This window comes from Macrobrachium nipponense, chromosome 28 (genome assembly GCF_015104395.2).
Source record: "Macrobrachium nipponense isolate FS-2020 chromosome 28, ASM1510439v2, whole genome shotgun sequence".
Taxonomy (NCBI): Eukaryota; Metazoa; Arthropoda; class Malacostraca; order Decapoda; family Palaemonidae; genus Macrobrachium; species Macrobrachium nipponense.
Window position 1 is genome coordinate 6,845,179 of NC_087217.1, and position 5,000 is coordinate 6,850,178.

The window sequence follows — 5,000 nt, forward strand, 5'->3', positions numbered from 1 at the left end:
CCCGTTGGGTAGCAAGGTCTTTCGTGAGTGACACAGCTTAATATTCACAGTAGTAGATCTCGAGTTTTTTATATGAGTGTTAAGAGGTTTTTCGTGTAAATAAATCGTTATTGTGGAAAGCCTGTTTCATGAGAAAAATTTAGCCTTTTATTTTTTAGCTTCATCAGCGTTGGTGATTGTTTCCGACCTCGATAGCAATAGCTGAAGGATCACCTATACAATAAATAATTTGCCATAAGATATATTCTTATAAAACCCCAGTTCGATGACACGCAAGTGACCTCAGCAGCAACTTTCTTGTCTATATATTTTGAATGCTGTGGGTTGTTGTGCTGACACTTGAATTGCTATTATGTAGGATACTAAATTCTGGTATGACATTCGAACCTGTGTTTTCTCCCAGGTACGCGAGTGTGCTTCAATCGAATGCACCAAACTTGTGCTACAGGTTCATCGTTTATTAATGTGTACCAACATGGAGACCACGCAGCAACTATTCAGTAGAGAGTATACAATGAGGACAGTCGTCATAAATGAAGACTGCAAACAGGACTGTTTCCGGTAAAATAAATGGAACCGAGGAAAGAGAGAGGAAAAGTAAAGGAAGAACCAGGGACAATGAAAAGAAACGTAAATGGGATGGGAATGGAAAGTTAAAATTGGGAAGCAACACATTTGCCGAAAGGAATATGGGGCTGAATAGTGCAGGTGACTGGGGAGGGGGGAGGGGGGAAGGGAGAACCTGACAAAGGGGGAGGGAGGCCGTTTGACCTCGTGCGCCCTAAATGGGGAATGAGTCACTTGCTTTACTACGATCTGCCCCTTTCCCCTCTTCCCTCTTCCTCTACCGCGAGGGCCCCTGTCCATTCCCCTCTGCCCCCTCCTGCGCCCCCCTAGACAGGTGATTAGAACACCTCTCCCCCTCCTCCCCTCCATCCATCCATCCTGAAATGTTCTGCTTGTTCATGTCGGTGTCTTTATGTTGAGTTGTAATGTCACGAAGGCCTCCTCTTACTGATCGTCCTCCTCTGTTATTATGATTAATGTTTTATTAATTTATAAAAAAAATGAATCTTTTGATTTGAAGGTGTGGATTCTGTTGGTCTGTTGCAAAGTTTCCTCATATCAGTGTAACCCTTCTGAGTTTCCGTTCTTGATGTGTATCTTTATACAGCTGCCTCCTTGGGCGTAGTAAATGATTAAGCCCTATCTTATAGTCGTGTAAAGGGGGGGGGGGGGGGGGGTGGGGAGATTCGTTTTTGGGACGCTATTCGTGTGTGGAAGGTCAATGGAAGATTTGTGAAGCCAAACGAGGAAATGCAGCCATTTACTATTTCAACATCAAAATGGTGAGAAGTAATAGTATGCAGTGGACTATATAAAATTTGATCATGTAAATCCAAACATCCATGCGTGTTATCAGGTTTTCTTTTCTTGCCCAACAAAATTTAAAATAATAAAATCCGTGGCTTTTCTTAACGCTGCAATGTTACATTGAAGGCCTCAAACAATTACCAGTATAGGAAATAGAACAACTTTTTTCGTTCGTTTTCTTGTTAGTTTACTTTCATTGTTTGTCTCCTTGCCTACTGATATGACTACCTCATGGCGTTGAGATACTGGATCTCTTTCCGAATAATCAAGCGCCAGCCGTGCTACTGGTACGTATGTGCCGTGTTTGGAGCTCCCTCTCAGATGGTAGCTGGAAATTGTTCAGTAGAATCAACCCGTGTCCTTCCCTGCTCCCTTCTTTTATGTCATTTTGTTTTTCAATAGTTTAATTTTGCCTGTTTATTGGACGGAAGCAGAGAAAAATCAATTTCGCACACGTTTACATTCACTTGGGAGCAGGAGAATTGTTTTGAATGTACCTGATGCTCCTGTACTATTGCCAATCACAACAAAGGGAGTATGACTCACCACTCGTAACCCTGAAACTTCTGTTTAGGAGAGAGAATGCAAAAAAATTGTTCCTGGAAACAGGAACTACCTACCGGTACTTTCAGGAGAAGTCTTTAGGAATCCGGAAGTAAAGATAAAGGCTGCAACTTGATCCCTGGATGTATTCACTCTTCTCTCTCCTCCGCTTTTTTTTTCTTTCTTTTTTTATCTTCTCTGTCTTTCGTTTTCTCTTTATGACCTCCAGTGACCCCCACCTCATATTATGTGGTGTGATGCTTGGTAACAATAGAAGACTTAGCAGGGGAATGGGGGTGGAGGGGCCGGAGAGCTCTTTTGGGGAAGTCCCTGGGATTGTACTTTGGAAGCCTGTTTTAGACAGTAGGAAATGACAATTTGTTGGTCTGGAAATTTGAGAGAGAGAAAAGAAAAAGGCAAAAGCGTGTAACATAAAACTGTTATAAAAGATAATGACCGGCATGTTTCTTTTCTAAAGTTAGTTTCTTTAACGTGATATTTACAAAATAGTTTTTTTTATAACACGTTTACGGGAGGAACATTGACTTTCAACGCAATATCTGAAGTGATTGTATCCACAGGTTTTAAGGAGTCTTTTATACACTCAGACATGAGATTAAACACATTTACTGAAGTTTTTTTTAACGATTTTTTATTCAGACCCAAGATTTTTAGTTCATATCCAAACTCATGTTCCATACTCTCATATTCAGGGAAATATCATGTGGTCTATATTTTAATTAAAAATTGTCTTAATGAAGGTTTATGTATTTAACAGCAGAATATAAAAACGCACACGTGTACAGAAACTCTGTGTAGATAATAATATATAATATGTATGTGTAGTAAGTGTATGTATACAAACGCACATTATATAATACATATATATATTATATGCAGGTCCATTTGTAAATTATTTTCTTATTACTACTTTTGAAAGTACTAATTGATTCTTGATTAATTTTTACCTTTGCTATATCCGTCTTCCTTTTATTGAAGGGCACATGTACTTTTTTTTTTTTACTGTAATTTGAAATTCTATATTTTTGATGACTGCAAATACAGCCAAATTCACAATTAGTTCGCCATTTGGTTCCAAGGATGGAACTCCCCGTCCCACCGCTCTCTCTCTCTCTCTCTCTCTCTCTCTCTCTCTCTCTCTGTCTCTCTCTCTGGGTAAAACTGTTTTCAAATAAGATTTGGGAAAATGTTGTGAAGAGAAGAAAGCGGTGGGGGAAGAATGTAATTTGTCTCCGTACTTGGAGGCAAGTTGTCAGCTAATCGTGCATTTTGTATAGCTTCTTATCAGTAGTGCGGAAGTGCGACCTCTGTAGAACATCGCGGGTATAGTCTCGTAGTGGTAAGCGTGTTAAAAAAATTACCTGTAGGGGGGGGTGGGCGTCGAGAAACGTTAATAAGAGGTCATTTTGGGTATAAAACATAAAAATTACCTTTATTGAGAAAGAGGGTTTGAAGCTGTATGAAAAGCGATTATCCACTGGGGCTTTTAAAATTAATTTGAGAAATATTGCTCGATTCATTCGCGATAACGTCTCTCTCTCTCTCTCTCTCTCTCTCTCTCTCTCTCGTTTCACACCGAGTCAATCTTTGCTTGATTCATTCTCCTTCCGCGCCATCAAAGGTGGCATCAGCTTAAGTTCGAACTAACAGTATCAAAGTCGAGGTTCAAAGGGCAGCGAATGTTTATCATGAGAGGTCAATCCTGGCGCTCTCGGTGTGGGAAAAAGAGCGATGAGCAGACGAGAGTTCTCAGTCGACTCTCTTTATCGGGCTAAATCTGCGAGTGCTGCTCGGACGACGATGCAGCTTTTCCTGTTTACTTCAGCGGACCCGTCTGCGTCGTTCACACGCTCCGGGTGAGAGGCGCTAACGGTGTTGTTTGTTTGGTTTGTTGCTGATAAGCTTGTCTGCCTGTTTTCTGAGTCGGAGCTGCGTATTTCGGCGTTTCTTAATGACGTGCGAATGAGAAAGAAGCTCTGTCTACATGACAAGCAGTAGGAATTGTTTATCTTTATTGGTTTGATTGATCTATAGGTTTTAGGCATAGTGCCAAGCACTGGGGCAATGAAGGCCATTCAGTTCTGAAACGGAAACTGACAGTAAAAGATTTGAACGGTGTAGTAGGAGGAAAGTCTCGCAATTGCAGTGTGAATCAATTGTTAGGAAAGGGTGAAAGTAAGACGGAAGAAATGTAATATGAAAGGAGGTACAGTAAAAGTAATGGAAGCAGTTGCAGCTAGGGGCCGAAGGGACGCTGCAAAGAACATATATCTGTATCATTACAAAATAATTCATGAGCGATATTCGAAATTATTATTATTATTATTATTATTATTATTATTATTATTATTATTATTATTATTATTATTATTATTATTAGAGGTCGTCTTCATAGAAAGCAAGCTATTGTAACCTGCCTGAAGTATGATTTTATTATTATCATTACACGAGAACGAAATTAAATTCTTGCCTTCAATTTTTTTACATAGTATAATCAGTCACCTGAAGTCTACTAACCTTTTTTTTTTTAAGAGTTGCCATCGAGTGAATGCATTTGCATTTGTTTAGATAAAGACGGAGACTGAGCGAATGGATGTCGATATAAGATAGAGAGTTCACTGATGAACTGGTGATTGAATTGATTGAGCGAATTGAAGTTAATGTAATACAGGAAGCTTTTATGTGATCTAACTCTATGGAACTAAGATTGGAAGGAAATTGACAGATTAATGATTGAATTAACTGAACGGATGGTGTTAGTGTAAAACTGAATTATTATTATTATTAAGGAATAATACTTTACGAATTTTTTTATATTTAAATTTTAGTGTCTGGGATGAATGATTTTCAAAATCGATCCATTTAGTTTTATTGGTTAGCGATAATGTAAATGTTGTGCAACATCACCCATGTTAACTTAGATTTCAGTAGTTTTCGAAAGCAATTCAGTATTTCTCACTTTTTCTATAATGCTAAATATTTTGGTCTATTATGATGGCGTAGATGTGAGTAGAGATCTAGAAATGGAAGAGAGAGAGAGAGAGAGAGAGAGAGAGAGAGAG

The 5,000-nt window shown here is 38.9% G+C and overlaps 1 protein-coding gene across 7 annotated transcripts in view; it reads left to right on the forward strand.

Annotated features, from left to right (window-relative positions):
- Positions 1–5,000, forward strand: part of LOC135201385 (microtubule-associated serine/threonine-protein kinase 2-like) — a 193,637-nt gene that overhangs the window by 101,551 nt on the left and 87,086 nt on the right. The window lies entirely within an intron of this gene.